The sequence below is a fragment of the Choloepus didactylus genome, chromosome X (assembly GCF_015220235.1).
Source record: "Choloepus didactylus isolate mChoDid1 chromosome X, mChoDid1.pri, whole genome shotgun sequence".
Lineage (NCBI taxonomy): Eukaryota > Metazoa > Chordata > Mammalia > Pilosa > Megalonychidae > Choloepus > Choloepus didactylus.
The window spans coordinates 76,160,849-76,186,823 of NC_051334.1; positions in this window are offsets into that span (position 1 = coordinate 76,160,849).

The following is a 25,975-nucleotide window of genomic DNA, read 5'->3' on the forward strand; positions in this document are numbered from 1 at the left end:
AACTAAAGAGTATAAGACAAACAAAGAAATAGGAAACGATGGCTCATCTAAAGGATCAAGATAAAATCAGAAATCATCAATGAAGAGAACCAAACTTGTGACAAACTGGACAAAGACTTTAAAAAAGTGATCCTCAGTATTCTCAGGGAGACAAATGAAAGCACATAGAAAGAACTAAAGGATATCAGGAAAACAATGAATGAACTATATGAGAATCTCAATAAAGAAGTAGAAATTTTTAAAAGAACAAAACACAATTACTGGAGTTGAAGACCACAATAACTAAAATGAAAAGTTCCATAGAGGGTTTCAACAACAGATTAGACAGAAGAAAGAATCAATGATCTCATAGACAAGACAATTGGAATGAATCAGGCTGTGGAGCAGAACAACAGAAAAAAACAAACAAACAAAAAGTGAACAGAGCCTGAGAGACCTGTAGGACACCATCAAGTATATCAATACACGTATTATAGGACTCCCAAAAAGAAAAGGAGAGAAAGGGGTGAACGTAATATTCAAAGAATTAATGTCAGAAAACTTCCCAAAATTAGCTAAAGACATGAATATGGGCATTCAAGAATCCCAATGAACCCAAAGCAGAATAAATTCAAAGAGAATCACCCAGATACATAGTAATCAAACTTTTGAATTCCAAGGACAAAGAGGGAATTCTGAAAGCTGCAAGATACTCAAAGATAAAAGCAATGTAGATAGAGGCGGGGCAAGATGGCAGACTGGTGAGCTGTATGTTTTAGTTACTCCTCCAGGAAAGTAGGTAGAAAGCCAGGAACTGCGTGGACTGGACACCACAGAGCAATCTGACTTTGGGCATACTTCATACAATACTCATGAAAACGTGGAACTGCTGAGATCAGCGAAATCTGTAAGTTTTTGCGGCCAGGGGACCCGCGCCCCTCCCTGCCAGGCTCAGTCCCGGGGGAGGAGGGGCTCTCAGCTCCGGGAAGGAGAAGGGAGAACTGAAGTGGCAGCCCTTATCGGAAACTCATTCTACTGATCCAAACTCCAAATATAGATAGACTGAGACCAGACACCAGAGAATCTGAGAGCAGCCAGCCCAGCAGAGAGGAGACAGACATAGAAAAAAACAACACGAAAAACTCCAAAATAAAAGCGGAGGATTTTTGGAGTTCTGGTGAACATAGAAAGGGGAAGGGCCTGAGGCGCATATGCAAATCCCAAAGCAAAGCTGATCTCTCTGCCCTGTGGACCTTTCCTTAATGGCCCTGGTTGCTTTGTCTCTTAGCATTTCAATAACCCATTAGATCTCTGAGGAGGGCCCGTTTTTTTTTTTTTTTTTTTTTTAATCCTTTTTTCTTTTTCTAAAACAATTACTCTAAGAAGCCCAATAGAGAAAGCTTCAAAGACTTACTATTTGGGCAGGTCAAGTCAAGAGCAGAACTAGGAGAGCTCTGAGACAAAACGCAATAATCCAGTGGCTGAGAAATTTCACTAAACACCACAACTTCCCAAGAAAAGGGGGGTGTCCGCTCACAGCCATCATCCTGGTGGACAGGAAACACTCCTGCCCATCGCCAGCCCCATAGCCCAGAACTGCCCCAGACAACCCAGTGTGACGGAAGTGCTTCAAATAACAGGCACACACCACAAAACTGGCGTGGACATTAGCCTTCCCTGCAACCTCAGCTGATTGTCCCAGAGTTGGGAAGGTAGAGCAGTGTGAATTAACAAAGCCCCATTCAGCCATCATTTCAGCACACTGGGAGCCTCCCTACACAGCCCAGCAGCCCAGAACTGCCCTGGGGGGACGGCACTCACCTGTGACATAGCACAGTCATCCCTCAACAGAGGACCTGGGGTGCACGGCCTGGAAGAGGGGCCCACTTGCAAGTCTCAGGAGCCATACGCCAATACCAAGGACTTGTGGGTCAGCAGCAGAGACAAACTGTGGCAGGACTGAACTGAAGGATTAGACTATTGCAGCAGCTTTAAAACTCTAGGATCACCAGGGAGATTTGATTGTTAGAGCCACCCCCCCCCTCCCTGACTGCCCAGAAACACGCCCCATATACAGGGCAGGCAACACCAACTACACACGCAAGCTTGGTACACCAATTGGACCCCACAAGACTCACTCTCCCACTCACCAAAAAGGCTAAGCAGCAGAGAACTGGCTTGTGGAGAACAGGTGGCTCGTGGACGCCACCTGCTCGTTAGTTAGAGAAAGTGTACTCCACGAAGCTGTAGATCTGATAAATTAGAGATAAGGACTTCAATTGGTCTACAAATCCTAAAAGAACCCTATCAAGTTCAGCAAATGCCACGAGGCCAAAAACAACAGAAAATTATAAAGCATATGAAAAAAACAGACGATATGGATAACCCAAGCCCAAGCACCCAAATCAAAAGACCAGAAGAGACACAGCACCTAGAGCAGCTACTCAAAGAACTAAAGATGAACAATGAGACCATAGTACGGGAGATAAACGAAATCAAGAAGACCCTAGAAGAGCATAAAGAAGACATTGCAAGACTAAATAAAAAAATGGATGATCTTATGGAAATTAAAGAAACTGTTGACCAAATTAAAAAGATTCTGGACACTCATAGCACATGACTAGAGGAAGTTGAACAACGAATCAGTGACCTCGAAGATGACAGAATGGAAAATGAAAGCATAAAAGAAAGAATGGGGAAAAAAATTGAAAAAATCGAAATGGACGTCAGGGATATGATAGATAATATGAAACGTCCGAATATAAGACTCAATGGTGTCCCAGAAGGGAAAGAAAAGGGTAAAGGTCTAGGAAGAGTATTCAAAGAACTTGTTGGGGAAAACTTCCCAAATCTTCTAAACAACATAAATACACAAATCATAAATGCTCAGCGAACTCCAAATAGAATAAATCCAAATAAACCCACTCCGAGACATATACTGATCACACTATCAAACACAGAAGAGAAGGAGCAAGTTCTGAAAGCAGCAAGAGAAAAGCAAGTCACCACATACAAAGGAAACAGCATAAGACTAAGTAGTGACTACTCAACAGCCACCATGGAGGCGAAAAGGCAGTGGCACGATATATTTAAAATTCTGAGTGAGAAAAATTTCCAGCCAAGAATACTTTATCCAGCAAAGCTCTCCTTCAAATTTGAGGGAGAGCTTAAATTTTTCACAGACAAACAAATGCTGAGAGAATTTGCTAACAAGAGACCTGCCCTACTGGAGATACTAAAGGGAGCCCTACACACAGAGAAACAAAGAAAGGACAGAGAGACCTGGAGAAAGGTTCAGTACTAAAGAGATTCGGTATGGGTACAATAAAGGATATTAATAGACAGAGGGGAAAAATATGACAAACATAAACCAAAGGATAAGATGGCTGATTCAAGAAATGCCTTCACGGTTATAACGTTGAATGTAAATGGATTAAACTCCCCAATTAAAAGATATAGATTCGCAGAATGGATCAAAAAAAATGAACCATCAATATGTTGCATACAAGAGACTCATCTTAGACACAGGGACACAAAGAAACTGAAAGTGAAAGGATGGAAAAAAATATTCATGCAAGCTACAGCCAAAAGAAAGCAGGTGTAGCAATATTAATCTCAGATAAAATAGACTTCAAATGCAGGGATGTTTTGAGAGACAAAGAAGGCCACTACGTACTAATAAAAGGGGCAATTCAGCAAGAAGAAATAACAATCGTAAATGTCTATGCACCCAACCAAGGTGCCACAAAATACATGAGAGAAACACTGGCAAAACTAAAGGAAGCAATTGATGTTTCCACAATAATTGTGGGAGACTTCAACACATCACTCTCTCCTATAGATAGATCAACCAGACAGAAGACCAATAAGGAAATTGAAAACCTAAACAATCTGATAAATGAATTAGATTTAACAGGCATATACAGGACATTACATCCCAAATCACCAGGATACACATACTTTTCTAGTGCTCATGGAACTTTCTCCAGAATAGATCATATGCTGGGACATAAAACAAGCCTCAATAAATTTAAAAAGATTGAAATTATTCAAAGCACATTCTCTGACCACAATGGAATACAATTAGAAGTCAATAACCATCAGAGACTTAGAAAATTCACAATACCTGGAGGTTAAACAACACACTCCTAAACAATCAGTGGGTTAAAGAACAAATAGCAAGAGAAATTGCTAAATATATAGAGACGAATGAAAATGAGAACACAACATACCAAAACCTATGGGATGCAGCAAAAGCAGTGCTAAGGGGGAAATTTATAGCACTAAACGCATATATTAAAAAGGAAGAAAGAGCCAAAATCAAAGAACTAATGGATCAACTGAAGAAGCTAGAAAATGAACAGCAAACCAATCCTAAACCAAGTACAAGAAAAGAAATAACAAGGATTAAAGCAGAAATAAATGACATAGAGAACAAAAAAACAATAGAGAGGATAAATATCACCAAAAGTTGGTTCTTTGAGAAGATCAACAAGATTGACAAGCCCCTAGCTAGACTGACAAAATCAAAAAGAGAGAAGACCCACAAAAACAAAATAATGAATGAAAAAGGTGACATAACTGCAGATCCTGAAGAAATTAAAAAAATTATAAGAGGATACTATGAACAACTGTATGGCAACAAACTGGATAATGTAGAGGAAATGGACAATTTCCTGGAAACATATGAACAACCTAGACTGAAGAGAGAAGAAATAGAAGACCTCAACCAACCCATCACAAGCAAAGAGATCCAATCAGTCATCAAAAATCTTCCCACAAATAAATGCCCAGGGCCAGATGGCTTCACAGGGGAATTCTACCAAACTTTCCAGAAAGAACTGACACCAATCTTACTCAAACTCTTTCAAAACATTGAAGAAAATGGAACACTACCTAACTCATTTTATGAAGCTAACATCAATCTAATACCAAAACCAGGCAAAGATGTTACAAAAAGGAAAACTAACGGCCAATCTCCCTAATGAATATAGATGCAAAAATCCTCAACAAAATACTTGCAAATCGAATCCAAAGACACATTAAAAAAATCATACACCATGACCAAGTGGGGTTTATTCCAGGCATGCAAGGATGGTTCAACATAAGAAAATCAATCAATGTATTACAACACATTAACAAGTCAAAAGGGAAAAATCAATTGATCATCTCAATAGATGCTGAAAAAGCATTTGACAAAATCCAACATCCCGTTTTTATAAAAACACTTCAAAAGGTAGGAATTGAAGGAAACTTCCTCAGCATGATAAAGAGCATATATGAAAAACCCACAGCCAGCATAGTACTCAATGGTGAGAGACTGAAAGCCTTCCCTCTAAGATCAGGAACAAGACAAGGATGCCCGCTGTCACCACTGTTATTCAACATCGTGCTGGAAGTGCTAGCCAGGGCAATCCGGCAAGACAAAGAAATAAAAGGCATCCAAATTGGAAAAGAAGAAGTAAAACTGTCATTGTTTGCAGATGATATGATCTTATATCTAGAAAACCCTGAGAAATCAACGATACAGCTACTAGAGCTAATAAACAAATTTAGCAAAGTAGCGGGATACAAGGTTAATGCACATAAGTCAGTAATGTTTCTATATACTAGAAATGAACAAACCGAAGAGACACTCAAGAAAAAGATACCATTTTCACTAGCAACTAAAAAAATAAAGTACCTAGGAATAAACTTAACCAAAGATGTAAAAGACCTATACAAAGAAAACTACATAACTCTACTAAAAGAAATAGAAGGGGACCTTAAAAGATGGAAAAATATTCCATGTTCATGGATAGGAAGGCTAAATGTCATTAAGATGTCAATTCTACCCAAACTCATCTACAGATTCAATGCAATCCCAATCAAAATTCCAACAACCTACTTTGCAGACTTGGAAAAGCTAGTTATCAAATTTATTTGGAAAGGGAAGATGCCTCGAATTGCTAAAGACACTCTAAAAAAGAAAAACGAAGTGGGAGGACTTACACTCCCTGATTTTGAAGCTTATTACACAGCCACAGTTGCCAAAACAGCATGGTACTGGCACAAAGATAGACATATAGATCAACGGAATCGAATTGAGAATTCGGAGATAGACCCTCAGATCTATGGCCGACTGATCTTTGATAAGGCCCCCAAAGTCACTGAACTGAGTCATAATGGTCTTTTCAACAAATGGGGCTGGGAGAGTTGGATATCCATATCCAAAAGAATGAAAGAGGACCCCTACCTCACCCCCTACACAAAAATTAACTCAAAATGGACCAAAGATCTCAATATAAAAGAAAGTACCATAAAACTCCTAGAAGATAATGTAGGAAAACATCTTCAAGACCTTGTATTAGGCGGCCACTTCCTAGACTTTACACCCAAAGCACAAGGAACAAAAGAGAAAATAGATAAATGGGAACTCCTCAAGCTTAGAAGTTTCTGCACCTCAAAGGAATTTCTCAAAAAGGTAAAGAGGCAGCCAACTCAATGGGAAAAAATTTTTGGAAACCATGTATCTGACAAAGACTGATATCTTGCATATACAAAGAAATCCTACAACTCAATGACAATAGTACAGACAGCCCAATTATAAAATGGGCAAAAGATATGAAAAAGACAGTTCTCTGAAGAGGAAATACAATGGCCAAGAAACACATGAAAAAATGTTCAGCTTCACTAGCTATTAGAGAGATGCAAATTAAGACCACAATGAGATACCATCTAACACCGGTTAGAATGGCTGCCATTAAACAAACAGGAAACTACAAATGCTGGAGGGGATGTGGAGAAATTGGAACTCTTATTCATTGTTGGTGGGACTTTATAATGGTTCAGCCACTCTGGAAGTCAGTCTGGCAGTTCCTTAGAAAACTAGATATAGAGTTACCATTCGATCCAGCGATTACACTTCTCGTATATACCCGGAAGGTCGGAAAGCAGTGACACGAACAGATATCTGCACGCCAATGTTCATAGCAGCATTATTCAGAATTGCCAAGAGATGGAAACAACCCAAATGTCCTTCAACAGATGAGTGGATAAATAAAATGTGGGATATACACACGATGGAATACTACGCGGCAGTAGGAAGGAACGATCTCGTGAAACATATGACAACATGGATGAACCTTGAAGACATAATGCTGAGCGAAATAAGCCAGGCACAAAAAGAGAAATATTATATGCTACCACTAATGTGAACTTTGAAAAATGTAAACAAATGGTTTATAATGTAGAATGTAGGGGAACTAGCAGTAGAGAGCAATTAAGGAAGGGGGAACAATAATCCAAGAAGAACAGATAAGCTATTTAACGTTCTGGGGATGCCCAGGAATGACTATAGTCTGTTAATTTCTGATGGATATAGTAGGAACAAGTTCACAGAAATGTTGCTATATTAGGTACCTTTCTTGGGGTAAAGTAGGAACATGTTGGAAGTTAAGCAGTTATCTTAGGTTTGTTGTCTTTTTCTTACTCCCTTGTTATGGTCTCTTTGAAATGTTCTTTTATTGTATGTTTGTTTTCTTTTTAACTTTTTTTTCATACAGTTGATTTAAAAAAGAAGGGAAAGTTAAAAAAAAAAAAAAGGAAAACAAGGAAAAAAAAAGATGTAGTGCCCCCTTGAGGAGCCTGTGGAGAATGCAGGGGTATTCGCCTACCCCACCTCCATGGTTGCTAACATGACCACAGACATAGGGGACTGGTGGTTTGGTGGGTTGAGCCCTCTACCATAGGTTTTACCCTTGGGAAGACGGTTGCTGCAAAGGAGAGGCTAGGCCTCCCTATGGTTGTTCCTAAGAGCCTCCTCCTGAATGCCTCTTTGTTGCTCAGATGTGGCCCGCTCTCTCTGGCTAAGCCAACTTGAAAGGTGAAATCACTGCCCTCCCCCCGACGTGGGATCAGACACCCAGGGGAGTGAATCTCCCTGGCAACGTGGAATATGACTCCCGGGGAGGAATGTAGACCCGGCATCGTGTGACGGAGAACATCTTCTTGACCAAAAGGGGGATGTGAAAGGAAATGAAATAAGCTTCAGTGGCAGAGAGATTCCAAAAGGAGCCGAGAGATCACTCTGGTGGGCACTCTTACGCACACTTTAGACAACCCTTTTTAGGTTCTAAAGAATTGGGGTAGCTGGTGATGGATACCTGAAACTATCAAACTACAACCCAGAACCCATGAATCTCGAAGACAGTTGTATAAAATGTAGCTTATGAGGGGTGACAATGGGATTGGGAAAGCCATAAGGACCACACTCCACTTTGTCTAGTTTATGGATGGATGAGTAGAAAAATAGGGGAAGGAAACAAACAGACAAAGGTACCCAGTGTTCTTTTTTACTTCAATTGCTCTTTTTCACTCTAATTATTATTCTTGTTATTTTTGTGTGTGTGCTAATGAAGGTGTCAGGGATTGATTTAGGTGATGAATGTACAACTATGTAATGGTACTGTAAACAATCGAAAGTACGATTTGTTTTGTATGACTGCATGGTATGTGAATATATCTCAATAAAATGAAGATTAAAAAAATGTAGCTTATAAGGGGTGACAATGGGATTGGGAAAGCCATAAGGACCACACTCCACTTTGTCTAGTTTATGGATGGATGAGTAGAAAAATAGGGGAAGGAAACAAACAGACAAAGGTACCCAGTGTTCTTTTTTACTTCAACTGCTCTTTTCCACTCCAATTATTATTCTTGTTATTTTGTGTGTGTGCTAATGAAGGTGTCAGGGATTGATTTAGGTGATGAATGTACAACTATGTAATGGTACTGTAAACAATCGAAAGTACAATTTGTTTTGTATGACTGCATGGTATGTGAATATATCTCAATAAAATGAAGATTAAAAAAAAAAAAAAAAGAACATGGCCTTTTCTGGGGTACATAACAGCTCCAAATCAGCACAATAGAGTTAGTGAATTAACAAATTTATAAATATCTTTTTGTTAATTTAATAGAAAAGAAGCACTTTTGACATGGAATTGTTAGACTGTCTCTGAACAGTATGCATAAAGACTTGTTCACTAAATTGGCTACAGAAGGGAAGAAGGAAGTTCAGAGAAAATGATGTACACAGATGTGATCATATTTCAATGTTGATGTAACCATTGTATGTGTGCACCTCTTGGCTGTACCATAGGAAATATTGTTAAATAATTCAATGGAAACATACCTTCTTGTTAATATTTCAATCCAGATCTGATAATGAAAATGAATTATCTTAGAATCATTAAACGTATTATATTTCTTGCTTTAGGTCTCATTTTAATATGAGAATTAAGGAGATGCAGTATTTGTAACTCTGCCAATATCTATAGAGGCCAGTTGCTGGTTTTGTCTTTTATGAAATTTTTGTCCCCGAGGAACACAGGAATACATTTTCTCCCTGATTGAGTTGGTGTCATGTATTCTTGGTTATCACAGTACTCATGGCTTTGGGACCTTGATTTGGCAAATATTCATGAAAAAGCATAATACACTCTGTGTAATCTCAATCACATAAAAATATGTGCTCAGTTTGTGTATACACATGTAGAACCTAGAAGGATATGTCAAACTGTAGACTGTGATTCTGGATGACTTTTGTGTTCTTTGTTTCTTGTGATTTTTTTCAGTTTTCTATATTACACAATTAACATAAAAGTTTGAAAAATGTTATTTTTAAAACCTTAAAAAAGACATTGAATGGAATGAAAATGAAAAGTACAATAGCAAAATTTATAGATTACAACTGCATCAATGCTGAAAAGGAAATTTATAGCACTAAATGCTTGCATTAGAAAAGAGAGAAGGTCTCAAATGCCATAATCTAAGTTCCCACCTCAAGAACCTAGAAAAGAAGAGCAAATAGACATGACACAGTAAAAGGAAAAAAATAATAAAGAGCAGAAATTAATGCAGTTGAACACATAAGAAAATCAATAAAACAAAAGCTGGTGCTTTCAAAAGATCAATAATATTAACAAACCTCTATCAAGACTGACAAGAAAAATGAGAGAGAAGATACAAATGACCAATATCAGGAAGGAAAGAGGATATATTACTACTGACCCAATAGACATAAAAATGAGAATAAAGGAGACTTCCAGTTGACCCAGATTGCAGTGTAAGATGCTCCAGGGTGCTGTCCTCCCAAAAAATCTTTGAACAACTAGCAAAAACTGGTAGAGCCATCATCCTCAAAACTCAGAAAACAGTTGAAGGGTTGCAGTAACTGGGCAAGGGACAAATCAACAAAATGCAGATTGAAAAATGCTCATGGAACTCAAGGAAATCTCTGTTATATCACTAGCTGGATAAAAACTTAAGGAACGGAGAGCTCAGGGACTAAATCCCAGCGTTAACACATTACAATGTGCAGTGTACAACTAAAGAGTATAAGACAAACAAAGAAATAGGAAACGATGGCTCATCTAAAGGATCAAGATAAAATCAGAAATCATCAATGAAGAGAACCAAACTTGTGACAAACTGGACAAAGACTTTAAAAAAGTGATCCTCAGTATTCTCAGGGAGACAAATGAAAGCACATAGAAAGAACTAAAGGATATCAGGAAAACAATGAATGAACTATATGAGAATCTCAATAAAGAAGTAGAAATTTTTAAAAGAACAAAACACAATTACTGGAGTTGAAGACCACAATAACTAAAATGAAAAGTTCCATAGAGGGTTTCAACAACAGATTAGACAGAAGAAAGAATCAATGATCTCATAGACAAGACAATTGGAAATGAATCAGGCTGTGGAGCAGAACAACAGAAAAAAACAAACAAACAAAAAGTGAACAGAGCCTGAGAGACCTGTAGGACACCATCAAGTATATCAATACACGTATTATAGGACTCCCAAAAAGAAAAGGAGAGAAAGGGGTGAACGTAATATTCAAAGAATTAATGTCAGAAAACTTCCCAAAATTAGCTAAAGACATGAATATGGGCATTCAAGAATCCCAATGAACCCAAAGCAGAATAAATTCAAAGAGAATCACCCAGATACATAGTAATCAAACTTTTGAATTCCAAGGACAAAGAGGGAATTCTGAAAGCTGCAAGATACTCAAAGATAAAAGCAATGTAGATAGAGGCGGGGCAAGATGGCAGACTGGTGAGCTGTATGTTTTAGTTACTCCTCCAGGAAAGTAGGTAGAAAGCCAGGAACTGCGTGGACTGGACACCACAGAGCAATCTGACTTTGGGCATACTTCATACAATACTCATGAAAACGTGGAACTGCTGAGATCAGCGAAATCTGTAAGTTTTTGCGGCCAGGGGACCCGCGCCCCTCCCTGCCAGGCTCAGTCCCGGGGGAGGAGGGGCTCTCAGCTCCGGGAAGGAGAAGGGAGAACTGAAGTGGCAGCCCTTATCGGAAACTCATTCTACTGATCCAAACTCCAAATATAGATAGACTGAGACCAGACACCAGAGAATCTGAGAGCAGCCAGCCCAGCAGAGAGGAGACAGACATAGAAAAAAAACAACACGAAAAACTCCAAAATAAAAGCGGAGGATTTTTGGAGTTCTGGTGAACATAGAAAGGGGAAGGGCCCTGAGGCGCATATGCAAATCCCAAAGAAAAGCTGATCTCTCTGCCCTGTGGACCTTTCCTTAATGGCCCTGGTTGCTTTGTCTCTTAGCATTTCAATAACCCATTAGATCTCTGAGGAGGGCCCTGTTTTTTTAATCCTTTTTTCTTTTTCTAAAACAATTACTCTAAGAAGCCCAATAGAGAAAGCTTCAAAGACTTACTATTTGGGCAGGTCAAGTCAAGAGCAGAACTAGGAGAGCTCTGAGACAAAACGCAATAATCCAGTGGCTGAGAATTTCACTAAACACCACAACTTCCCAAGAAAAGGGGGTGTCCGCTCACAGCCATCATCCTGGTGGACAGGAAACACTCCTGCCCATCGCCAGCCCCATAGCCCAGAACTGCCCCAGACAACCCAGTGTGACGGAAGTGCTTCAAATAACAGGCACACACCACAAAACTGGGCGTGGACATTAGCCTTCCCTGCAACCTCAGCTGATTGTCCCAGAGTTGGGAAGGTAGAGCAGTGTGAATTAACAAAGCCCCATTCAGCCATCATTTCAGCACACTGGGAGCCTCCCTACACAGCCCAGCAGCCCAGAACTGCCCTGGGGGGACGGCACTCACCTGTGACATAGCACAGTCATCCCTCAACAGAGGACCTGGGGTGCACGGCCTGGAAGAGGGGCCCACTTGCAAGTCTCAGGAGCCATACGCCAATACCAAGGACTTGTGGGTCAGCAGCAGAGACAAACTGTGGCAGGACTGAACTGAAGGATTAGACTATTGCAGCAGCTTTAAAACTCTAGGATCACCAGGGAGATTTGATTGTTAGAGCCACCCCCCCCTCCCTGACTGCCCAGAAACACGCCCCATATACAGGGCAGGCAACACCAACTACACACGCAAGCTTGGTACACCAATTGGACCCCACAAGACTCACTCTCCCACTCACCAAAAAGGCTAAGCAGCAGAGAACTGGCTTGTGGAGAACAGGTGGCTCGTGGACGCCACCTGCTCGTTAGTTAGAGAAAGTGTACTCCACGAAGCTGTAGATCTGATAAATTAGAGATAAGGACTTCAATTGGTCTACAAATCCTAAAAGAACCCTATCAAGTTCAGCAAATGCCACGAGGCCAAAAACAACAGAAAATTATAAAGCATATGAAAAAAACAGACGATATGGATAACCCAAGCCCAAGCACCCAAATCAAAAGACCAGAAGAGACACAGCACCTAGAGCAGCTACTCAAAGAACTAAAGATGAACAATGAGACCATAGTACGGGAGATAAACGAAATCAAGAAGACCCTAGAAGAGCATAAAGAAGACATTGCAAGACTAAATAAAAAAATGGATGATCTTATGGAAATTAAAGAAACTGTTGACCAAATTAAAAAGATTCTGGACACTCATAGCACATGACTAGAGGAAGTTGAACAACGAATCAGTGACCTCGAAGATGACAGAATGGAAAATGAAAGCATAAAAGAAAGAATGGGGAAAAAAATTGAAAAAATCGAAATGGACGTCAGGGATATGATAGATAATATGAAACGTCCGAATATAAGACTCAATGGTGTCCCAGAAGGGAAAGAAAAGGGTAAAGGTCTAGGAAGAGTATTCAAAGAACTTGTTGGGGAAAACTTCCCAAATCTTCTAAACAACATAAATACACAAATCATAAATGCTCAGCGAACTCCAAATAGAATAAATCCAAATAAACCCACTCCGAGACATATACTGATCACACTATCAAACACAGAAGAGAAGGAGCAAGTTCTGAAAGCAGCAAGAGAAAAGCAAGTCACCACATACAAAGGAAACAGCATAAGACTAAGTAGTGACTACTCAGCAGCCACCATGGAGGCAAGAAGGCAGTGGCACGATATATTTAAAATTCTGAGTGAGAAAAATTTCCAGCCAAGAATACTTTATCCAGCAAAGCTCTCCCTCAAATTTGAAGGAGAGCTTTGCTGGATAAAGTATTCTTGGCTGGAAATTTTTCTCAGACAAACAAATGCTGAGAGAATTTGCTAACAAGAGACCTGCCCTACTGGAGATACTAAAGGGAGCCCTACAGACAGAGAAACAAAGAAAGGACAGAGAGACTTGGAGAAAGGTTCAGTACTAAAGAGATTCGGTATGGGTACAATAAAGGATATTAATAGACAGAGGGGAAAAATATGACAAACATAAACCAAAGGATAAGATGGCTGATTCAAGAAATGCCTTCACGGTTATAACGTTGAATGTAAATGGATTAAACTCCCCAATTAAAAGATATAGATTCGCAGAATGGATCAAAAAAAATGAACCATCAATATGTTGCATACAAGAGACTCATCTTAGACACAGGGACACAAAGAAACTGAAAGTGAAAGGATGGAAAAAAATATTTCATGCAAGCTACAGCCAAAAGAAAGCAGGTGTAGCAATATTAATCTCAGATAAAATAGACTTCAAATGCAGGGATGTTTGAGAGACAAAGAAGGCCACTACGTACTAATAAAAGGGGCAATTCAGCAAGAAGAAATAACAATCGTAAATGTCTATGCACCCAACCAAGGTGCCACAAAATACATGAGAGAAACACTGGCAAAACTAAAGGAAGCAATTGATGTTTCCACAATAATTGTGGGAGACTTCAACACATCACTCTCTCCTATAGATAGATCAACCAGACAGAAGACCAATAAGGAAATTGAAAACCTAAACAATCTGATAAATGAATTAGATTTAACAGGCATATACAGGACATTACATCCCAAATCACCAGGATACACATACTTTTCTAGTGCTCATGGAACTTTCTCCAGAATAGATCATATGCTGGGACATAAAACAAGCCTCAATAAATTTAAAAAGATTGAAATTATTCAAAGCACATTCTCTGACCACAATGGAATACAATTAGAAGTCAATAACCATCAGAGACTTAGAAAATTCACAAATACCTGGAGGTTAAACAACACACTCCTAAACAATCAGTGGGTTAAAGAACAAATAGCAAGAGAAATTGCTAAATATATAGAGACGAATGAAAATGAGAACACAACATACCAAAACCTATGGGATGCAGCAAAAGCAGTGCTAAGGGGGAAATTTATAGCACTAAACGCATATATTAAAAAGGAAGAAAGAGCCAAAATCAAAGAACTAATGGATCAACTGAAGAAGCTAGAAAATGAACAGCAAACCAATCCTAAACCAAGTACAAGAAAAGAAATAACAAGGATTAAAGCAGAAATAAATGACATAGAGAACAAAAAAACAATAGAGAGGATAAATATCACCAAAAGTTGGTTCTTTGAGAAGATCAACAAGATTGACAAGCCCCTAGCTAGACTGACAAAATCAAAAAGAGAGAAGACCCACAAAACAAAATAATGAATGAAAAAGGTGACATAACTGCAGATCCTGAAGAAATTAAAAAAATTATAAGAGGATACTATGAACAACTGTATGGCAACAAACTGGATAATGTAGAGGAAATGGACAATTTCCTGGAAACATATGAACAACCTAGACTGAAGAGAGAAGAAATAGAAGACCTCAACCAACCCATCACAAGCAAAGAGATCCAATCAGTCATCAAAAATCTTCCCACAAATAAATGCCCAGGGCCAGATGGCTTCACAGGGGAATTCTACCAAACTTTCCAGAAAGAACTGACACCAATCTTACTCAAACTCTTTCAAAACATTGAAGAAAATGGAACACTACCTAACTCATTTTATGAAGCTAACATCAATCTAATACCAAAACCAGGCAAAGATGTTACAAAAAAGGAAAACTAACGGCCAATCTCCCTAATGAATATAGATGCAAAAATCCTCAACAAAATACTTGCAAATCGAATCCAAAGACACATTAAAAAAATCATACACCATGACCAAGTGGGGTTTATTCCAGGCATGCAAGGATGGTTCAACATAAGAAAATCAATCAATGTATTACAACACATTAACAAGTCAAAAGGGAAAAATCAATTGATCATCTCAATAGATGCTGAAAAAGCATTTGACAAAATCCAACATCCCGTTTTTATAAAAACACTTCAAAAGGTAGGAATTGAAGGAAACTTCCTCAGCATGATAAAGAGCATATATGAAAAACCCACAGCCAGCATAGTACTCAATGGTGAGAGACTGAAAGCCTTCCCTCTAAGATCAGGAACAAGACAAGGATGCCCGCTGTCACCACTGTTATTCAACATCGTGCTGGAAGTGCTAGCCAGGGCAATCCGGCAAGACAAAGAAATAAAAGGCATCCAAATTGGAAAAGAAGAAGTAAAACTGTCATTGTTTGCAGATGATATGATCTTATATCTAGAAAACCCTGAGAAATCAACGATACAGCTACTAGAGCTAATAAACAAATTTAGCAAAGTAGCGGGATACAAGGTTAATGCACATAAGTCAGTAATGTTTCTATATACTAGAAATGAACAAACCGAAGAGACACTCAAGAAAAAGATACCATTTTCACTAGCAACTAAAAAAATAAAGTACCTAGGAATAAACTTAACCAAAGATGTAAAAGACCTATACAAAGAAAACTACATAACTCTACTAAAAGAAATAGAAGGGGACCTTAAAAGATGGAAAAATATTCCATGTTCATGGATAGGAAGGCTAAATGTCATTAAGATGTCAATTCTACCCAAACTCATCTACAGATTCAATGCAATCCCAATCAAAATTCCAACAACCTACTTTGCAGACTTGGAAAAGCTAGTTATCAAATTTATTTGGAAAGGGAAGATGCCTCGAATTGCTAAAGACACTCTAAAAAAGAAAAACGAAGTGGGAGGACTTACACTCCCTGATTTTGAAGCTTATTACACAGCCACAGTTGCCAAAACAGCATGGTACTGGCACAAAGATAGACATATAGATCAACGGAATCGAATTGAGAATTCGGAGATAGACCCTCAGATCTATGGCCGACTGATCTTTGATAAGGCCCCCAAAGTCACTGAACTGAGTCATAATGGTCTTTTCAACAAATGGGGCTGGGAGAGTTGGATATCCATATCCAAAAGAATGAAAGAGGACCCCTACCTCACCCCCTACACAAAAATTAACTCAAAATGGACCAAAGATCTCAATATAAAAGAAAGTACCATAAAACTCCTAGAAGATAATGTAGGAAAACATCTTCAAGACCTTGTATTAGGCGGCCACTTCCTAGACTTTACACCCAAAGCACAAGGAACAAAAGAGAAAATAGATAAATGGGAACTCCTCAAGCTTAGAAGTTTCTGCACCTCAAAGGAATTTCTCAAAAAGGTAAAGAGGCAGCCAACTCAATGGGAAAAAATTTTTGGAAACCATGTATCTGACAAAAGACTGATATCTTGCATATACAAAGAAATCCTACAACTCAATGACAATAGTACAGACAGCCCAATTATAAAATGGGCAAAAGATATGAAAAGACAGTTCTCTGAAGAGGAAATACAAATGGCCAAGAAACACATGAAAAAATGTTCAGCTTCACTAGCTATTAGAGAGATGCAAATTAAGACCACAATGAGATACCATCTAACACCGGTTAGAATGGCTGCCATTAAACAAACAGGAAACTACAAATGCTGGAGGGGATGTGGAGAAATTGGAACTCTTATTCATTGTTGGTGGGACTTTATAATGGTTCAGCCACTCTGGAAGTCAGTCTGGCAGTTCCTTAGAAAACTAGATATAGAGTTACCATTCGATCCAGCGATTACACTTCTCGGTATATACCCGGAAGGTCGGAAAGCAGTGACACGAACAGATATCTGCACGCCAATGTTCATAGCAGCATTATTCAGAATTGCCAAGAGATGGAAACAACCCAAATGTCCTTCAACAGATGAGTGGATAAATAAAATGTGGGATATACACACGATGGAATACTACGCGGCAGTAGGAAGGAACGATCTCGTGAAACATATGACAACATGGATGAACCTTGAAGACATAATGCTGAGCGAAATAAGCCAGGCACAAAAAGAGAAATATTATATGCTACCACTAATGTGAACTTTGAAAAATGTAAAACAAATGGTTTATAATGTAGAATGTAGGGGAACTAGCAGTAGAGAGCAATTAAGGAAGGGGGAACAATAATCCAAGAAGAACAGATAAGCTATTTAACGTTCTGGGGATGCCCAGGAATGACTATAGTCTGTTAATTTCTGATGGATATAGTAGGAACAAGTTCACAGAAATGTTGCTATATTAGGTACCTTTCTTGGGGTAAAGTAGGAACATGTTGGAAGTTAAGCAGTTATCTTAGGTTTGTTGTCTTTTTCTTACTCCCTTGTTATGGTCTCTTTGAAATGTTCTTTTATTGTATGTTTGTTTCTTTTTAACTTTTTTTTCATACAGTTGATTTAAAAAAGAAGGGAAAGTTAAAAAAAAAAAAAAGGAAAACAAGGAAAAAAAAAGATGTAGTGCCCCCTTGAGGAGCCTGTGGAGAATGCAGGGGTATTCGCCTACCCCACCTCCATGGTTGCTAACATGACCACAGACATAGGGGACTGGTGGTTTGGTGGGTTGAGCCCTCTACCATAGGTTTTACCCTTGGGAAGACGGTTGCTGCAAAGGAGAGGCTAGGCCTCCCTATGGTTGTTCCTAAGAGCCTCCTCCTGAATGCCTCTTTGTTGCTCAGATGTGGCCCGCTCTCTCTGGCTAAGCCAACTTGAAAGGTGAAATCACTGCCCTCCCCCCGACGTGGGATCAGACACCCAGGGGAGTGAATCTCCCTGGCAACGTGGAATATGACTCCCGGGGAGGAATGTAGACCTGGCATCGTGTGACGGAGAACATCTTCTTGACCAAAAGGGGGATGTGAAAGGAAATGAAATAAGCTTCAGTGGCAGAGAGATTCCAAAAGGAGCCGAGAGATCACTCTGGTGGGCACTCTTACGCACACTTTAGACAACCCTTTTTAGGTTCTAAAGAATTGGGGTAGCTGGTGATGGATACCTGAAACTATCAAACTACAACCCAGAACCCATGAATCTCGAAGACAGTTGTATAAAAATGTAGCTTATGAGGGGTGACAATGGGATTGGGAAAGCCATAAGGACCACACTCCACTTTGTCTAGTTTATGGATGGATGAGTAGAAAAATAGGGGAAGGAAACAAACAGACAAAGGTACCCAGTGTTCTTTTTTACTTCAATTGCTCTTTTTCACTCTAATTATTATTCTTGTTATTTTTGTGTGTGTGCTAATGAAGGTGTCAGGGATTGATTTAGGTGATGAATGTACAACTATGTAATGGTACTGTAAACAATCGAAAGTACGATTTGTTTTGTATGACTGCATGGTATGTGAATATATCTCAATAAAATGAAGATTAAAAAAATGTAGCTTATAAGGGGTGACAATGGGATTGGGAAAGCCATAAGGACCACACTCCACTTTGTCTAGTTTATGGATGGATGAGTAGAAAAATAGGGGAAGGAAACAAACAGACAAAGGTACCCAGTGTTCTTTTTTACTTCAACTGCTCTTTTCCACTCCAATTATTATTCTTGTTATTTTTGTGTGTGTGCTAATGAAGGTGTCAGGGATTGATTTAGGTGATGAATGTACAACTATGTAATGGTACTGTAAACAATCGAAAGTACAATTTGTTTTGTATGACTGCATGGTATGTGAATATATCTCAATAAAATGAAGATTAAAAAAAAAAAAAAGAACATGGCCTTTTCTGGGGTACATAACAGCTCCAAATCAGCACAATAGAGTTAGTGAATTAACAAATTTATAAATATCTTTTTGTTAATTTAATAGAAAAGAAGCACTTTTGACATGGAATTGTTAGACTGTCTCTGAACAGTATGCATAAAGACTTGTTCACTAAATTGGCTACAGAAGGGAAGAAGGAAGTTCAGAGAAAATGATGTACACAGATGTGATCATATTTCAATGTTGATGTAACCATTGTATGTGTGCACCTCTTGGCTGTACCATAGGAAAATATTGTTAAATAATTCAATGGAAACATACCTTCTTGTTAATATTTCAATCCAGATCTGATAATGAAAATGAATTATCTTAGAATCATTAAACGTATTATATTTCTTGCTTTAGGTCTCATTTTAATATGAGAATTAAGGAGATGCAGTATTTGTAACTCTGCCAATATCTATAGAGGCCAGTTGCTGGTTTTGTCTTTATGAAATTTTTGTCCCCGAGGAACACAGGAATACATTTTTCTCCCTGATTGAGTTGGTGTCATGTATTCTTGGTTATCACAGTACTCATGGCTTTGGGACCTTGATTTGGCAAATATTCATGAAAAAGCATAATACACTCTGTGTAATCTCAATCACATAAAAATATGTGCTCAGTTTTGTGTATACACATGTAGAACCTAGAAGGATATGTCAAACTGTAGACTGTGATTCTGGATGACTTTTGTGTTCTTTGTTTCTTGTGATTTTTTTCAGTTTTCTATATTACACAATTAACATAAAAGTTTGAAAAATGTTATTTTTAAAACCTTAAAAAAGACATTGAATGGAATGAAAATGAAAAGTACAATAGCAAAATTTATAGATTACAACTGCATCAATGCTGAAAAGGAAATTTATAGCACTAAATGCTTGCATTAGAAAAGAGAGAAGGTCTCAAATGCCATAATCTAAGTTCCCACCTCAAGAACCTAGAAAAGAAGAGCAAATAGACATGACACAGTAAAAGGAAAAAAATAATAAAGAGCAGAAATTAATGCAGTTGAACACATAAGAAAATCAATAAAACAAAAGCTGGTGCTTTCAAAAGATCAATAATATTAACAAACCTCTATCAAGACTGACAAGAAAAATGAGAGAGAAGATACAAATGACCAATATCAGGAAGGAAAGAGGATATATTACTACTGACCCAATAGACATAAAAATGAGAATAAAGGAGACTTCCAGTTGACCCAGATTGCAGTGTAAGATGCTCCAGGGTGCTGTCCTCCCAAAAAATCTTTGAACAACTAGCAAAAACTGGTAGAGCCATCATCCTCAAAACTCAGAAAACAGTTGAAGGGTTGCAGTAACTGGGCAAGGGACAAATCAACAAAATGCAGATTGAAAAATGCTCATGGAACTCAAGGAAATCTCTGTTATATCACTAGCTGGATAAAAACTTAAGGAACGGAGAGCTCAGGGACTAAATCCCAGCGTTAACACATTACAATGTGCAGTGTACAACTAAAGAGTATAAGACAAACAAAGAAATAGGAAACGATGGCTCATCTAAAGGATCAAGATAAAATCAGAAATCATCAATGAAGAGAACCAAACTTGTGACAAACTGGACAAAGACTTTAAAAAAGTGATCCTCAGTATTCTCAGGGAGACAAATGAAAGCACATAGAAAGAACTAAAGGATATCAGGAAAACAATGAATGAACTATATGAGAATCTCAATAAAGAAGTAGAAATTTTTAAAAGAACAAAACACAATTACTGGAGTTGAAGACCACAATAACTAAAATGAAAAGTTCCATAGAGGGTTTCAACAACAGATTAGACAGAAGAAAGAATCAATGATCTCATAGACAAGACAATTGGAATGAATCAGGCTGTGGAGCAGAACAACAGAAAAAAACAAACAAACAAAAAGTGAACAGAGCCTGAGAGACCTGTAGGACACCATCAAGTATATCAATACACGTATTATAGGACTCCCAAAAAGAAAAGGAGAGAAAGGGGTGAACGTAATATTCAAAGAATTAATGTCAGAAAACTTCCCAAAATTAGCTAAAGACATGAATATGGGCATTCAAGAATCCCAATGAACCCAAAGCAGAATAAATTCAAAGAGAATCACCCAGATACATAGTAATCAAACTTTTGAATTCCAAGGACAAAGAGGGAATTCTGAAAGCTGCAAGATACTCAAAGATAAAAGCAATGTAGATAGAGGCGGGGGCAAGATGGCAGACTGGTGAGCTGTGTGTTTTAGTTACTCCTCCAGGAAAGTAGGTAGAAAGCCAGGAACTGCGTGGACTGGACACCACAGAGCAATCTGACTTTGGGCATACTTCATACAATACTCATGAAAACGTGGAACTGCTGAGATCAGCGAAATCTGTAAGTTTTTGCGGCCAGGGGACCCGCGCCCCTCCCTGCCAGGCTCAGTCCCGGGGGAGGAGGGGCTCTCAGCTCCGGGAAGGAGAAGGGAGAACTGAAGTGGCAGCCCTTATCGGAAACTCATTCTACTGATCCAAACTCCAAATATAGATAGACTGAGACCAGACACCAGAGAATCTGAGAGCAGCCAGCCCAGCAGAGAGGAGACAGACATAGAAAAAAAACAACACGAAAAACTCCAAAATAAAAGCGGAGGATTTTTGGAGTTCTGGTGAACATAGAAAGGGGAAGGGCCCTGAGGCGCATATGCAAATCCCAAAGAAAAGCTGATCTCTCTGCCCTGTGGACCTTTCCTTAATGGCCCTGGTTGCTTTGTCTCTTAGCATTTCAATAACCCATTAGATCTCTGAGGAGGGCCCGTTTTTTTTTTTTTTTTTTTTTAATCCTTTTTTCTTTTTCTAAAACAATTACTCTAAGAAGCCCAATAGAGAAAGCTTCAAAGACTTACTATTTGGGCAGGTCAAGTCAAGAGCAGAACTAGGAGAGCTCTGAGACAAAACGCAATAATCCAGTGGCTGAGAAATTTCACTAAACACCACAACTTCCCAAGAAAAGGGGGGTGTCCGCTCACAGCCATCATCCTGGTGGACAGGAAACACTCCTGCCCATCGCCAGCCCCATAGCCCAGAACTGCCCCAGACAACCCAGTGTGACGGAAGTGCTTCAAATAACAGGCACACACCACAAAACTGGGCGTGGACATTAGCCTTCCCTGCAACCTCAGCTGATTGTCCCAGAGTTGGGAAGGTAGAGCAGTGTGAATTAAACAAAGCCCCATTCAGCCATCATTTCAGCACACTGGGAGCCTCCCTACACAGCCCAGCAGCCCAGAACTGCCCTGGGGGGACGGCACTCACCTGTGACATAGCACAGTCATCCCTCAACAGAGGACCTGGGGTGCACGGCCTGGAAGAGGGGCCCACTTGCAAGTCTCAGGAGCCATACGCCAATACCAAGGACTTGTGGGTCAGCAGCAGAGACAAACTGTGGCAGGACTGAACTGAAGGATTAGACTATTGCAGCAGCTTTAAAACTCTAGGATCACCAGGGAGATTTGATTGTTAGAGCCACCCCCCCCTCCCTGACTGCCCAGAAACACGCCCCATATACAGGGCAGGCAACACCAACTACACACGCAAGCTTGGTACACCAATTGGACCCCACAAGACTCACTCTCCCACTCACCAAAAAGGCTAAGCAGCAGAGAACTGGCTTGTGGAGAACAGGTGGCTCGTGGACGCCACCTGCTCGTTAGTTAGAGAAAGTGTACTCCACGAAGCTGTAGATCTGATAAATTAGAGATAAGGACTTCAATTGGTCTACAAATCCTAAAAGAACCCTATCAAGTTCAGCAAATGCCACGAGGCCAAAAACAACAGAAAATTATAAAGCATATGAAAAAAACAGACGATATGGATAACCCAAGCCCAAGCACCCAAATCAAAAGACCAGAAGAGACACAGCACCTAGAGCAGCTACTCAAAGAACTAAAGATGAACAATGAGACCATAGTACGGGAGATAAACGAAATCAAGAAGACCCTAGAAGAGCATAAAGAAGACATTGCAAGACTAAATAAAAAAATGGATGATCTTATGGAAATTAAAGAAACTGTTGACCAAATTAAAAAGATTCTGGACACTCATAGCACATGACTAGAGGAAGTTGAACAACGAATCAGTGACCTCGAAGATGACAGAATGGAAAATGAAAGCATAAAAGAAAGAATGGGGAAAAAAATTGAAAAAAATCGAAATGGACGTCAGGGATATGATAGATAATATGAAACGTCCGAATATAAGACTCAATGGTGTCCCAGAAGGGAAAGAAAAGGGTAAAGGTCTAGGAAGAGTATTCAAAGAACTTGTTGGGGAAAACTTCCCAAATCTTCTAAACAACATAAATACACAAATCATAAATGCTCAGCGAACTCCAAATTGAATAAATCCAAATAAACCCACTCCGAGACATATACTGATCACACTATCAAACACAGAAGAGAAGGAGCAAGTTCTGAAAGCAGCAAGAGAAAAGCAAGTCACCACATACAAAGGAAACAGCATAAGACTAAGTAGTGACTACTCAACAGCCACCATGGAGGCGAAAAGGCAGTGGCACGATATATTTAAAATTCTGAGTGAGAAAAATTTCCAGCCAAGAATACTTTATCCAGCAAAGCTCTCCTTCAAATTTGAGGGAGAGCTTAAATTTTTCACAGACAAACAAATGCTGAGAGAATTTGCTAACAAGAGACCTGCCCTACTGGAGATACTAAAGGGAGCCCTACACACAGAGAAACAAAGAAAGGACAGAGAGACCTGGAGAAAGGTTCAGTACTAAAGAGATTCGGTATGGGTACAATAAAGGATATTAATAGACAGAGGGGAAAAATATGACAAACATAAACCAAAGGATAAGATGGCTGATTCAAGAAATGCCTTCACGGTTATAACGTTGAATGTAAATGGATTAAACTCCCCAATTAAAAGATATAGATTCGCAGAATGGATCAAAAAAAATGAACCATCAATATGTTGCATACAAGAGACTCATCTTAGACACAGGGACACAAAGAAACTGAAAGTGAAAGGATGGAAAAAAATATTTCATGCAAGCTACAGCCAAAAGAAAGCAGGTGTAGCAATATTAATCTCAGATAAAATAGACTTCAAATGCAGGGATGTTTTGAGAGACAAAGAAGGCCACTACGTACTAATAAAAGGGGCAATTCAGCAAGAAGAAATAACAATCGTAAATGTCTATGCACCCAACCAAGGTGCCACAAAATACATGAGAGAAACACTGGCAAAACTAAAGGAAGCAATTGATGTTTCCACAATAATTGTGGGAGACTTCAACACATCACTCTCTCCTATAGATAGATCAACCAGACAGAAGACCAATAAGGAAATTGAAAACCTAAACAATCTGATAAATGAATTAGATTTAACAGGCATATACAGGACATTACATCCCAAATCACCAGGATACACATACTTTTCTAGTGCTCATGGAACTTTCTCCAGAATAGATCATATGCTGGGACATAAAACAAGCCTCAATAAATTTAAAAAGATTGAAATTATTCAAAGCACATTCTCTGACCACAATGGAATACAATTAGAAGTCAATAACCATCAGAGACTTAGAAAATTCACAAATACCTGGAGGTTAAACAACACACTCCTAAACAATCAGTGGGTTAAAGAACAAATAGCAAGAGAAATTGCTAAATATATAGAGACGAATGAAAATGAGAACACAACATACCAAAACCTATGGGATGCAGCAAAAGCAGTGCTAAGGGGGAAATTTATAGCACTAAACGCATATATTAAAAAGGAAGAAAGAGCCAAAATCAAAGAACTAATGGATCAACTGAAGAAGCTAGAAAATGAACAGCAAACCAATCCTAAACCAAGTACAAGAAAAGAAATAACAAGGATTAAAGCAGAAATAAATGACATAGAGAACAAAAAAACAATAGAGAGGATAAATATCACCAAAAGTTGGTTCTTTGAGAAGATCAACAAGATTGACAAGCCCCTAGCTAGACTGACAAAATCAAAAAGAGAGAAGACCCACAAAAACAAAATAATGAATGAAAAAGGTGACATAACTGCAGATCCTGAAGAAATTAAAAAAATTATAAGAGGATACTATGAACAACTGTATGGCAACAAACTGGATAATGTAGAGGAAATGGACAATTTCCTGGAAACATATGAACAACCTAGACTGAAGAGAGAAGAAATAGAAGACCTCAACCAACCCATCACAAGCAAAGAGATCCAATCAGTCATCAAAAATCTTCCCACAAATAAATGCCCAGGGCCAGATGGCTTCACAGGGGAATTCTACCAAACTTTCCAGAAAGAACTGACACCAATCTTACTCAAACTCTTTCAAAACATTGAAGAAAATGGAACACTACCTAACTCATTTTATGAAGCTAACATCAATCTAATACCAAAACCAGGCAAAGATGTTACAAAAAAGGAAAACTAACGGCCAATCTCCCTAATGAATATAGATGCAAAAATCCTCAACAAAATACTTGCAAATCGAATCCAAAGACACATTAAAAAAAATCATACACCATGACCAAGTGGGGTTTATTCCAGGCATGCAAGGATGGTTCAACATAAGAAAATCAATCAATGTATTACAACACATTAACAAGTCAAAAGGGAAAAATCAATTGATCATCTCAATAGATGCTGAAAAAGCATTTGACAAAATCCAACATCCCGTTTTTATAAAAACACTTCAAAAGGTAGGAATTGAAGGAAACTTCCTCAGCATGATAAAGAGCAT